Source organism: Capra hircus, chromosome 1 (assembly GCF_001704415.2).
Source record: "Capra hircus breed San Clemente chromosome 1, ASM170441v1, whole genome shotgun sequence".
Lineage (NCBI taxonomy): Eukaryota > Metazoa > Chordata > Mammalia > Artiodactyla > Bovidae > Capra > Capra hircus.
This window is the reverse complement of record NC_030808.1, coordinates 87,294,643-87,308,002: the sequence shown is the minus strand read 5'-3', so window position 1 is coordinate 87,308,002 and position 13,360 is coordinate 87,294,643.

The window sequence follows — 13,360 nt, the reverse complement described above, 5'->3', positions numbered from 1 at the left end:
TTGGCAATTTGATCTCTGGTTCCTCTGCCTTTTAGAAATAGTCTAGTTTTTTTTTTTTTTCTGAGCCTACTTTGCTGTCAGACAATGCCAAGTACATTATGAAGAACACAACAGTCAAAGTGTACAATATCCCACTACAGGACTGTTGTATGTGTTGTATACATTCCAATATTGTATTCAGGATGACACCAAGTTCTATAAATGGCATATACTTTATAGAACTAAAGTAACAGGTTTTCTTCTAACTACAACTAAATAGTTCAAAAATGTTAATGGAAAAATTTTAATAGGATTTGCAGCAGAGTTCCTTAAGGATGTAAGAAGCAAATCCTTAGACTCTAAGAAGTGAGTTGATGTGTTGTCTCAGACATCCTTAATCCTGGGCAGTCATGTCCAAACCCTTCCCTCTTGCTCACACACATTGCATTTTGATATCAGCTCTTTTTACAGTTTATATTTTGAACCTGCCTTTTCTGTGTTCTTCTGATCTGTTCTCCTAATACAAATAAGTTAAAGCTCTTGCATCTTTCTTCTCAGGTTCTCTAATGGCAATTTGGGTCTATTGTCTATATGCACATCAGTGACCTTAGTCACTGTATTTGATTAATAATGTCTGTCTCAGGCATAGGAGGGGAAACAGAATCACCCAAGTGTATATTTGCCGCACTAGGTCCTATGGTTCATGTCTCTGGAATCTGTTATTGAAAATGGACAGGCAAAGTGGAAAAAATACTAAACTGCACATCAGAAGACCTGATTTAGAGCTTTGGCTCTTGTACTAAATATCTGTGTGAGCAGGTCATAACCTGCCTGCATTCTGACTTCTTCAGTATACAAAATGGGAGTGCTGGATCTTAACAGGATTGGCAAATAGCAGTGATGCCATCACTCAGTACTGTGCCCTACATATAATTTCACTAATCAGAAAAGGACTCTTTCCCTCTAAGCCTCATTACCATCCCCCAAATTCTTCTGAATACAGGTATCCCCCAACCTTTTCAACAGTTAATACCACTTCACATTTATGAAAGACATATATTAGAATCTGTTTTTTTACTAACTGAAAGAAATCCAAGAATGATTTTTGCTTTTATGGGGGAAAAAAGGCAAAAGGCGAAAACAGCATTCAGCATTTGTTTTCCAACAGCCCTGGCAGAGGGAGTGCACACCCAGAGCAGCAGGGAGCGCGGCACCACCCAGCTCCTTTCCTGAGAAACACACTCAGCATCCAGCCTCCATAGCTTTGAACTGTGTCTGTGAACATCTGGGCTTTATCTTGGTTTATTTTGTGCTTCCATTAGCAAGACTGGTCCTGACATAATTACTTCTTCACTTTAGACCATTTTGGCTTACAAATGGTTTCCTAAGAAGGTTCTGCTTTTGAATAGTGGGGGAAACCTGTACCACACACCAGGAAGGCACTCTGATCTACTGGCTTATAAGTGAGAAAAAGCGTTGAATTAGGGGGCTTCCCAGGTAGCACTAGTGGGGGACATCCCAGGTGGTGCTAGTGGTTAAAGAACCCGCCTGCCAATGCAGGAGATTTAGAGATGTGAGTTTGATCCCTGGGTCCAAAAGATCCCCTGGAGACGGGCATGGCAACACACTTCACTGTTCTTGCCTGGAGAATCCCGTGGACAGAGGAGCCTGGTGGGCTACAGTCTATGGGGTCGCAAAAAGTTGGACACAACTGAAGCTACTTAGCACTCATGCATGCATGCTGTGTGACCAGCCTTCTCCAAACTTAGTGGATTACCACAACAGCAATTGTTTATATTGCTCACAAAAGCCTGCTTAGGCAGGGCTCTGCTGACACTGTCTGCTCTTTTCTGGACAGTGTCAGTTAGTTTGACTCTATGTTCAAGATGGCTGGGTGATATGGCTGGCACTGTTGGGCTAGCTGTTGGTTAGAAGATCAGCCAGGGTCTTTGTTCCTCTAAAGTTAGGCCTTTCTGTGGGCTACTTGGAATTCCTTATGCTACAGTGGCTTGGTTCCAAGAGCAAGTCTTTTAAGAGAATGAGGAAATGTATAGAATTTTTATGACTTAACTTTGGGAAGCACATAGTGTAGCATTCAGCATTCTCTCTTGGTCTGAATAGTCACAAATTCAAGTCATAGGAACATAAATCTCTTTTTAAGAAAAAAAAAATTTTTGATTGAAGTATAGTTGATTTACAATTTTGTGCCAATCTCTGTTTTACCGCAAAGTGACTCAGTTATTTACATACGCACATTCTTTTTTAGATCCTTTTTCATTTTGGTTTATCACAAGATATTGAATATAGTTCCCTGGGCTATACATTAGGACTTTGTTGTTTATCCAGTATAAATGTAATAACTTGCATCTACCAACCCCAAGCTCCTAGTCCATCCCTCTTCCCCACCTCCCCTTGGCAAACACAAGTCTGTTCTCTATGTCTCTCAGTCAGTTTCTGTTTTGTAGATAGATTCATTTCTGCCATATTTTAGATTCCACTTATAAGTGATATCATATGGCGTTTGTCTTTCTCTTTCTGACTTACTTCATTTAATATGATAATCTATGCTTGCATCCATTAGTTGCAAATGTCATTTTGTTCTTTTTATGGCTGAGTAATATCCATTGTATATAGCGACATAAACTTCTTGACGGAGGAAGAGCAAGGTTCTAGAAGAGTATGTAGGTTGACACCTATTGTTGCAGCCATTCTTGAATATTTTCTGACCCTGGATTAATGTGTGAATCTAAAATTCTACTTTCCATTCCTTTTTCCCATTTAACATTGCTTTTGTTTATTTATGCTAATATCTAATAGATATTTCAAACAATGGAAAATGTCTTGTTTTCTATGCTAGTTTGGTTTTGGGGTTTAAAAAAATTTTTTTTTAATTATCATGTGGTGAAATTGATCTTTTTCTTTTGGTATGTGGTTCTATGATTTTAAAAACATGTACAGATTCCTGTAACCGTAACTACGATCAGGATACAGAACAGTTCTATCATCCTCCCCAATTTTCTCATACCATCCTTTCATTATTGCTATTATCTTACCTCCCTCCCTGACTCCTAAAAACCATTGGTATGTCTTCCATCCCTACAGCGTTGTCTTTTCAAGAATGTTATTAATATATAAATGGAATCATACTGTATGAAACCTTTTGAGACTAGCTTCTTTCACTGAGCCTGATGCCTTGTTCCATCTTATTACTGTGTAGTAGTCCATGGTATGAAAGTACCACAGTTTGTTTACCTATTCACCCGGTAAATGACATTTGGAATGTTTTCCAATTTGGGGCAATTATGAACAGAATTTCTATAAATACTTATGTACTATCCAAATGGCAGTGTTTATGTTAACTTATGTTTTCATTTTTCTAGAGCAGATAACCATGAGTGGGATTGTTGTATTACATGATTAGTGTATGAGAAACTGCCAAATCATTTTCTGGAGCGGCTGGTCCATTTTTCATTCTCATCAGCAATGTATGGGCATTTCGAGTTGCGCTGAGTCCTTGTCAGCACTTGATATTGTCAGTGTTTGTTTTTTTAATTTCAGCCTTTCAAATAGGTGTGTAGTAATACCTCATCATAGCAGTTTATTATTGTAAATTCTTCAGTGTCATGCATACATGTTATCTCCTGCCTTTCTCTGCCTTGATCCAGTCCATGCATTTCTGTCAAATGAGTTTTCCCATAACACAATACTGATTAGATTCATTCTTGGCTCAGAGAACCTGCAGCGCTTTCCACTTACTTACTGAATTGAATATATCTGCCTTGCAAGGCCTTACATAATCTGACTCCAACCTACTTTCCCAGGTTCATCTTTTACTTCTTTATTTTTCTCTCAATCTAGTCCTTTTGTTCTTCGGAGTGGAGGTTCTTTGCCTTCTCATCTTTGTCAGTGCTGTTCCAAAACTGTCTCCTCTGTCCTTTCTTCTGTATTTCTCAAGAAACAAGAACTTGAGGGGTCTGTCCTTGATTCTCTGTGCCTGGAATACCACCATGAAATACCATGCAATCTATCCCAGACACTCTCCCCAGGCTCTTCGATCACCCTCCCGGGCAGCTCAGCAAATCCAGGACCGGCCGGTATCCAGCTGAGAAATGTCTCCTTTGCTGATATAGACCAACTACGTTCCCAGTGATTCTACTTGGAAATAATTATATCATCTCATGTCTATCTTACCAGTTCTCTGAGAGGTTTTTGAAACATTTTTGAGATTTGAGATTAATGATATGGTAATTTTTCAAAGACTTTTCAATAAAGCATGAAGAGCTCTGATAGCTGTCAACAATATGTCACTTCCCTTCAGTAAATGAAAGCTGAGAAAGAATAATTTAATAACATTAACAGTTCCTGAAAAAAACAGTTGCTTTTTTCTGATATCAAGTCACCTACCCTGGACTTCAAATTCTACTTATGAAGTTAAAAAAAAAAAAAGAAAGGAGATATATAAGTCAGCTATTACTCTAAGTATTTTTATTTAACTGTTGAAGAGACAGCATTCTCAGTAACAACATTAACAAACCTGCTCTTTAGAACAAACCTCTAAGGTTAAGGGAGTGATTTTAAAAGCCTCTGCTTGCTCCAAGGATTAAGAGAAAAAGATTTATTTGTTCTGTCTCAGTTATATTTTCTAAGTGGACCAGAATATTGAAATAATGTTTTTGAAAGCCCATATAAATTCTAAGAAAGTTAAATGAAATCATTAATGATAGCAAATTCAGTTTAGGTCAAGAGTATAATGTACTCAAGTTACATTCTACATAACTTCCTTCTTCTATAATTATGCCCATAATTACAGTATATAGAGCAGAATATATTATTTTGTATGGTCTAGAGGTTTACAATTACATGACTATTCCATACCAAATTCTTATGTCTAGGGCTCCTGTCTTATCACTATATCTTTAATCTTAGGACAGCACCAACAGGTAGTAGGGATCCCTAGTGTTTGTTCAATGAATGAAAGAATGTAGAGCTCTAAGGAGAGGTTGCTGGGAGTTTCATTCATTTATCTGTGAATATTTGATAAGTTCTCAGAAAAAAAGATAACGTCAAAGCTATTTAGGAATAAATAGAATCAGGCTAGCAAAATGCTTGACTCAATATTAATGATTCTAGGAGCAGAGTCTTCTGGCAAGTAAGGTGATCAAACTGGTGTGGAAAAAGAGCATAAGTTCTAAGGCTTGGGACAGTTTTACACTTTTCCTTCACAGCCTGTGAGCTCTGAGCTATCTTCGCAGTGGTAGCTGTGAAGGTAGCTACCATCTCCTTTTGTTGTCATTTTAGTGTTTTTTTTTTTTTTTCTTGGCTGCTCATCGTGTGGGATCTTGGTTCCACAGACCAGGGATGGAACCCACTCACTTTGCAGTGGAAGCCCAGAGTCCTAACTCTTGGACTGACAGGGAAGTCCCATCATTTTAGTTCTTAATGTGATATGGGGATGGAGGGGGCTGTTCCCACATTTTGTTATCCAAATAGCAGTAGTGAATAAGGGTTTCTGGAGCGATTCACTCTCTTCAGGGGACAAGAATGGGAGAAGACCACTCGGCAGAAGCCAGCTTCTGTTCTCATAGTTTGTGCTGAGCGCACTAATGAGTATGATATCGTCACTTGTTTTTAAGTGTTCTGTGGGAAAGCCCACCGCTTTGTGCTGATGCAATAATAATAGTGAGGTAATGCTGATTTAAACATAACCAGCATTGTTAAAAAACAGAACTGCTTTTCTCTTCTTTACAGTACCTCTAGGGGGAAAACCAACACATAGGACTGAAAATAAATATCTAAAATGCTCTAGATTTAATGTTCTAGATTGAAGGCAGAGGGAGAAGGGGATAACAGAGGATGAGATGGTTGGATGGCATCACCGACTTGATGGATATGTGTTTGAGCAAGCTTCGGATGTTGGTGATGGACAGGGAACCCTGGAGTGCTGCAGTCCATAGGGTCGCAGAGTCGGACATGACTGAGCAACTGAACTGAACTGAAAATGCCCTAGAAATGCAGCAGAGTTAAGATTTTTTCCTAATAGAAGCAATCTGCTTTACAACAGAAATCCTAATATAATAGTATTTCCCTTTCAGTACCTTTTAGGTTTATATACATTCATTGAATATTTATTGAATATTTAGAAGTCAGCACTTCACGTCATTTACTTCATTTACTACCTACAACTTATAAGAAGATACTATTATTCCTATTGTGAAAAGGAGGAGATTTAGGTTCAGAGACAGTAGAATATTGCTCAAGGTCCTAAGGTAGTGCCAGGGGATGAGCATAAAAGATTCAGGCTCCCATCCTTTTTATCTTCTTCTTATCCTTCTTATCAAAACTAAACAGCATATTAGAAAGCAGAGACATTACTTTGTCAATAAAGGTCCATATATTCCAAGCTATGGTTTTTCCAGTAGTCATGAACAGATGTGAAAGTTGGACCATAACGAAGGCTGAGTGCCAAAAAGTTGATGCTTTTGAATTGTGGTGTTGGAGAAAACTCTTGAGAATCTCTTGGACAGCAAAGAGATCAAACCAGTCAATCCCAAAGGAAATCAACACTGACCATTAATTGGAAGGATTGATGCTGAAGCTGAAGCTCCCATACTTTGGCCACCTGATGTGAACAGCCAACTGATTGAGAAAGACCCTGATGCTGGGAAAGGCTGAGGGCAGGAGGAGAAGGGGGAAACAGAGGATGAGATAGTTGGATGACATCAACAACTCAATGGACATGAGTTTAAGCAAATTCTGGGAGATAGAGACGGACAGGGAAGCCCAGTGTGCTGCATTCCATGGGGTCACAAAGAGTCAGACATGACTTAGCAACTGAACAACAACAGCCTCTTTCTCCAACAGCCGTTCTAGCTTCCCCAGTAACTATACTACCGAAGGAAAGGGCTATGCAAATTTTATGCAAATAAATATAGCTTCAAAACACGCTCTTCCCTCAGCAATATCCTGGCCCTGGAGACTCTCCTGTATCAAATCAAATGCCTAAAACATGGTAGAGTTTTCAAATGGAGCCAGAACTTTCTGACTTGATGCTTGGATGTATTCCCATCCTTGCTCTTTGAAGCTGACTCTCCAACGGTAACATAACTGCTTTCACTTAAGTTTCATTTTGGACATTGTATTTATTTCTAATTAAATTTGGAGCAAAACTTCTGGTTAATGAATGCCTCAGAGGTTTTTCATCTCTTCAGTTGTATTACATAAATAAACACCAGGCAGGTAGAGAATTTAACTGCTCCACCCTCATCCAACTTGACTTGCCTCAACACTTACCCAAATCCCAGAGAGACGCAAATTCTTTCAATCTGAGAACATCAATTTCTTTGCTCTTTTTGTCCCTGCTCTCTTTATCAGGATAGCTACTTATTGCTCTTCCTGTTTTGCTTTAAACTGAAATGAATTTGAGCTTTTATCCCTTCTGTTGTTTGGATTTCCTGGCTTAAAAGCTTTGAATCAGAGTGACATTAATCCTAATTTTTCTGCAATGTGGCATTATTGCTCATTACAGATATTTGTACTGCTCCATCTTACTTTCTGAGAATTTCATGCACTTTCTCATTGGAAATGAGTCAGTGTTTTAGAATTTGCATCTTTCTAAGTAACAAGTAGGCTGTTTCATTTTTTAAGGCTCATCTCTTAAAGCAAATTCTACTCCAACTTACCAATTTTTTTCAAAATCTGATTTACTTACAGCCAAACCCAGAATTTAATTAACTAGTATTTACATTATTAGCAATGTCCAAGCTTAAATGTATTTTCTGTAGAGATCAACCCCAGGGCAGCTGCACAGCCTCTGCAAGAAGGTTCCTCTTCTTTGGTGACAATGAGTCAGATTTGTATTAACTCAGAAATGAATTTAAGGAGAAAAAAAAAAAGAAATTTTGTCATCTCATGAGTAACTGTTTCATCTTGGTTTAGTTGATAAAGCAGCAGCTCTAAAAATAAAAGTTACTGTACATTTGTTCTTTTTTCTTTATTTTAAAAACCAAACTCTTAACTTTGTCTTTTGGCATACCTAATAAATATGTAATTTAACAAAATGATTTCAAGTATTAGTAGTTGGAAGGAATTTCTTGGCTTGGGGATGGTGTGCTAATTGTTTCGGTCCACATATGAGCTGAAATACAGATTTCAGTGAAGTTTAAATATCCCAATTTAATTATTTTCAATGAAATTAGACCTAGTGTCTTTTTCCACATTGACAATAATTGCCTAATAAGTTTAACTAGACCAACTAAAACATGACAATTTTCAGATCTTTTTCTTCTTTAATCTACAACTATGTATATTTTGTATATTTTAGTGATATTTATTAAAATCTGCTTTTTATTGAAGTTATTTGTACAATTGTGTAAAAAGTAAGACTCTTAAAGATATAGATCAAGTCTGAACCATCTTTGTATCCCTCAGGGCACCAGAGTTTTCTGACTTTCCATACTTCAATCCACCCAATATACTACTGTCAAATTAAATTTTTTTTGAAGTTCAACTTTGCTTAAGTAACTTTTTGGATAAGAACCTACAACATTTTCTGGTTGTTTATTGAATTAAACATTCCTGTCACACCTGGCACTCATAGCCTGACATTACTTAGCCATAACCTGTCTGTTCCAGCTTTTTCTCTGTGGTATTTTCCACTGAAACTTGCCTCTTCCTACTTCTGAGAAGAGGTCCTGGGAGTTCCCATTTTCCCCGTGCTATTCTCTTGAACTAGAGTGCCTCATAGCAGAACCTGTCCACAAAGCCACAGCTGATCCTCCCAGTCGAACGTCTCCTTGCTTCTGATCTTTGCAGCCCTCGATTTATACCGCTCCTGTGTGCTTCTGTCGCTACTGCCCCACTTCAGCTTAAATTACTGTCATCTGTGTGCTTGTCTTATCTCCCAGATTTGAGAGGAGGCATGGTATGGTGGAGAGAACAAGAGCTATGAGGTTGGAAAAATCTAAGTTTATATATTACCTCTGTCACTTTTGAGCTTTTTCTCCCCCACTTACAGAAAAGTCATTGATTCACTTGCCCTCTCATGCTTTGAGTTATCACAAAATCATTTTAAGTAAAAAGAAGATTCTTTCCACCTAACGCAACCCCATTTGTAAGCACCAAAAAAAAAAAAAAAAGATAAAGATAAAAGAGAATAAATAGGCTCATGAATAAAAAGAGACAGAAAGTTTGTGCACAATGTCTAAAGAGATTTGAAAAAAAAAATAACTGAGGGTGTTTAGATGAGAAAAGAAATAGCATAAGAATAGCTTTTTTTTTGAGGGGGTGGGGAATTCTCTGATGGTCACTTCCAATTCAGGGAGTACAGGTTCAATCTCTGGTTGGGGAACTAAGATCCCACATGCTGCATGGCGAGGCCGTAAACAAATATAATAAACAAAAGAATAGATTTTTTAAAAATTTTCTTGAAGAAGTTTTATTAGTGGTCTTTACATTCACTGAGTCAGGGAGCACTATCTGCCATTGCCCAAAGCAACGAAGCCCCTGGAAATAAAAAAGAAATCAAACTTACTTCTCTTTAAATCTGTCCTTCCTCTACTATGTCTTTGAGAAATAAGACATTGAAAAGAAACAGTGCCATCTGGCATATATTGGCAGATTATATATTTTGTCTCCTAAAACAGAAGAAATTTATCATATTTTTAAGGACAGTTTCCTGAAACAAATTTGCCATTGCTTCTGCAGGAGAGGAAAAGAATTAATTAGTACTTATTAGTACTAATAGTAAAAATAACAACCATAAACTTTTGTCAAGTGTTTATTATGAGCCCATTGTGTAACTGGTGTCCAAAACCGTGGTGTTGCTTAATAGTCCAATAATTTTGTTCCTCAAAGAGTGTAACAGAATTACAAGTCCTTCTCCTCAACCTATAGAACAGAATCTACATTTTTAAAAGATTCCCAGGAAAACACCAACAAAATGAAAAGACAGCCTGCTGAATGGGAGAAAATATTTGCAAATCATATAATTAATAAGTGGTTAATAGCCAAAGTATATAAAGAACTCATGCAACTGAATAGCAAAAAATAAAATCTAATTCAAAAAATGCATTTCTCCAAAGAAGACATACAGATGGCCAACAGGCATATAAAGAGATGCTGCTAAACATCATGAATCACAGTGAGATATTACCTTACATCTGTAAGAATGGCCATCATCAAAAAGACAAGAATTAACAAGTGTTGGTGAGGATGCAGAGAAAAGGGAACTCTTGTGCACTGTTAGTGGGGATGTAAATTGGTGCCTCCACCATATGGAGGTTCCTCTAAAAATTAAAAATAGAGCCACACTACGATCCAACAATTCCACTTCTGGGTATTTTCTCAAAGCAAATGAAAAAGTAATTAGGAAAAATATATGCACCCCCATGTTTATTGCTGCACTATCTATAATAGCCAAGATATGGAAACAACCTAAGTGTGCATTACTGGATGAACGGATAAAGAAGTTGCAGCATATACAATTATATATACACATACATATAGCTGTGGTATGTATACATAGTGAAATATTATTAAGCCGTTAAAAAGAATGAAATCTTGCTATTTGCTAATACTGGAGGGTATTATGCTAAGTGAAATAAGACATAAAAAGAAAGACAAATACTATATGATTTCACTTATATGTGGAATCTTATAAGAACAAAAAACAAAATCTAAGCTCATAGGTACAAAAACACAAACTGATTGTTGCCAGAGGTGTGAGGTAGAGTGGAATGGGGGTTGAAATGGACAAAGGGAGTCAAAAGACATAAAATACAGTTATAAGATAAACAAGTCACGAAGATGTATGTACAGTATGACAACTAGAGTTAGTAATAATACTTAGAAATTTGAAGTTGCTGAGAGAGTAGATCTTTAAAGTTCTTATTACAAGAAAAGATTTCTGTCGCTAAGAATGGTGATGGTTATTAACTAGACATATTGTGGCAATCATTTTATAATTTATACAAATATTGAATCATGTTGAAGATCTGAAATGAATGTCAATTATACTTAAAAAAAAAAAACCCAGGTAACTGGGTACAATAAAGTTTGAGAAGCACTGATCCTTAACATTAAGAGATGGTTTTTTCCTCTTTTTCTACCCCAGTCTTAGTCATTTGGGGTTCTGTAGTGTCCAATAATGATTTGGACTAATATGGGCTTGAAAAATGCAAAAGCATATGAATGTTAATGTGTTGCAAGAAGATTCTGAAAGTGATGGCATCTTTTCCACCTTGACTATTTTGAGGCCAAGGAAATGCAGCCAATAATTAGAAATTCTTTTCTAGTCATCTATACCTGACCTTTTCAGGTGAATTAGTTTTAGTCTCACATAGAAGAGCTATGGGTTGAACAGGTGAAAATAGACTGCAAGGAAATCAAATGGAGAGACCACTGCGAGCAGAATTTCAGATTCAGGTGGATATTTGTTAGTATACCCTTTCTGTCAGACAACCTGACAATATGGATTAAGAAAACCAAGTATCTTTGACCATTCCTAATAATTTATCTAAAATACATAATCCAAGATGCATATAAAGATTAGTGATTGAAAATTTGTATATGTTGTTATTTGTTTAGTGAAAATTATACATCACTTAAATATTCAACACAATAATGGAATGATTAATCAGATTATGATGTAGCCACATGATGAATGAATATGCAACTAATAAAATTTTATTTTTGATTTGGGAAAAGCTCCCAATATGCTAAATGTAAAGGTAAGCTCACCAAGTAAAAGCGGAGTGTGATTCAAATTTTATACAAAGTACTTACACATGGAAAAGAAACACACTGAAATATCAATAGTAGTTATTGCTCAGTTTTAAATTGTGACAAATTATTATTTATTTATTATTTTCAATATTTACCAAGTTTTTTACAGTATATTATTTCTATCATTAGGGAAAAAAATTAAATAACAACAAAATGTATAGTTGTACTCCTTGATTAATGCTTCTGATTTCAAGTCTTGACTTGGAAAAGAGAGTATATTTTTGATGGAATATTCTATCACTTTTTTTCTACTTGCTGCCCCTTGTTTGGAGAATGACCCTCCACAGACACTAAATATATGCTTCAAAAATGACAAAGTTCTGATTACAGATATCCCTTCTTTATTCTTCTGCTAAATTCAAGAATATAACAATAATTCTATCCAAGGGTAAATGTCCATTCCCCATAGTGAAAAAACTTTAAAAAATTTTCCATTTTGAAATAAATACAGTTGCACAGGAAGTAGTAAAGATAGTAGAGAGAAGTGTGCTGTGCCCTTCCTCTAATTCTCTCTTGGAGCAACGTTTAAACGTGAATTATTTGCTGGATTTCATTTCTTTATCCTTACAGCAGGAAACTAGTGCTAAGTGGCTATGTCATCAGCTCTAAAGCCAGGTCCAGTCCTTTCAGTTTCTCTATTTTGAAAAGGGGGAAATATCTTTTTCTTAAGTTCCCATGATTGACCCTGAGTCATAGAGGTTTACAAAGAAATCTCAGCCTGTTGTATCATTTCTTCTGGCATATCCATGTGTAAATGTAACCTCTTAGTTGTAGTTTCGGTTGAAGAGTGCATGCTTCTCTCTTTACAGGGAATTACCAAGTACTGCTGGTATTTTGCTCAGCTAAGTTGATGTAACCTAATGGGAAAAACAGGGTGGAAAAGATAGTCTTGACTGATACAAACTTGTCTTTTGTTTTTGATGTGTTGAGGCTTCAACATGACAAACTTAAAACATTGAGGGCTGAAAAAATAATACTCTATTAAAAGACACTTGCTTGGTGATACCACTGAAACAAAGCAAAAAGACTACTCTTGCCAAACCTGACTGCTTTTCTCAACCATTGTTAATGGTAAAAGCACAGCAGCTCAGAAGTGGCAGGAGTCAGTGGTGGGCACTCTACAGTCACTTTGCCCAAATTTAAACTGTGGTTCTGCCACTTATGAGCTGTGTGGCCCTGGGCAGTTTCCTATTCTTCAATTTCTTTGTCTTCTTGCCCAAGAGTAGGCACTCAAGAAGTATTAGCTATCACTCCTGTTGTATAAATTATAAGCAGTTGATTAACATTCTGTATGCAGGCCAGGAAGCAACAGCTAGAACTGGACATGGAACAACAGACTGGTTCCAAATAGGAAAAAGAATACGTCAAGACTGTATATTGTCACCCTGCTTATTTAACTTATATGCAGAGTACATCATGAGAAACTCTGGGCTGGAAGAAACACAAGCTGGAATCAAGGTTGCCAGGAGAAATATCAATAATCTCAGATAGGCAGATGACACCACCCTTATGGCAGAAAGTGAAGAGGAACTAAAAAGCCTCTTGATGAGAGTAAAAGAGAGTGAAACAGTTGGCTTAAAGCTCAACATTCAGAAAACGA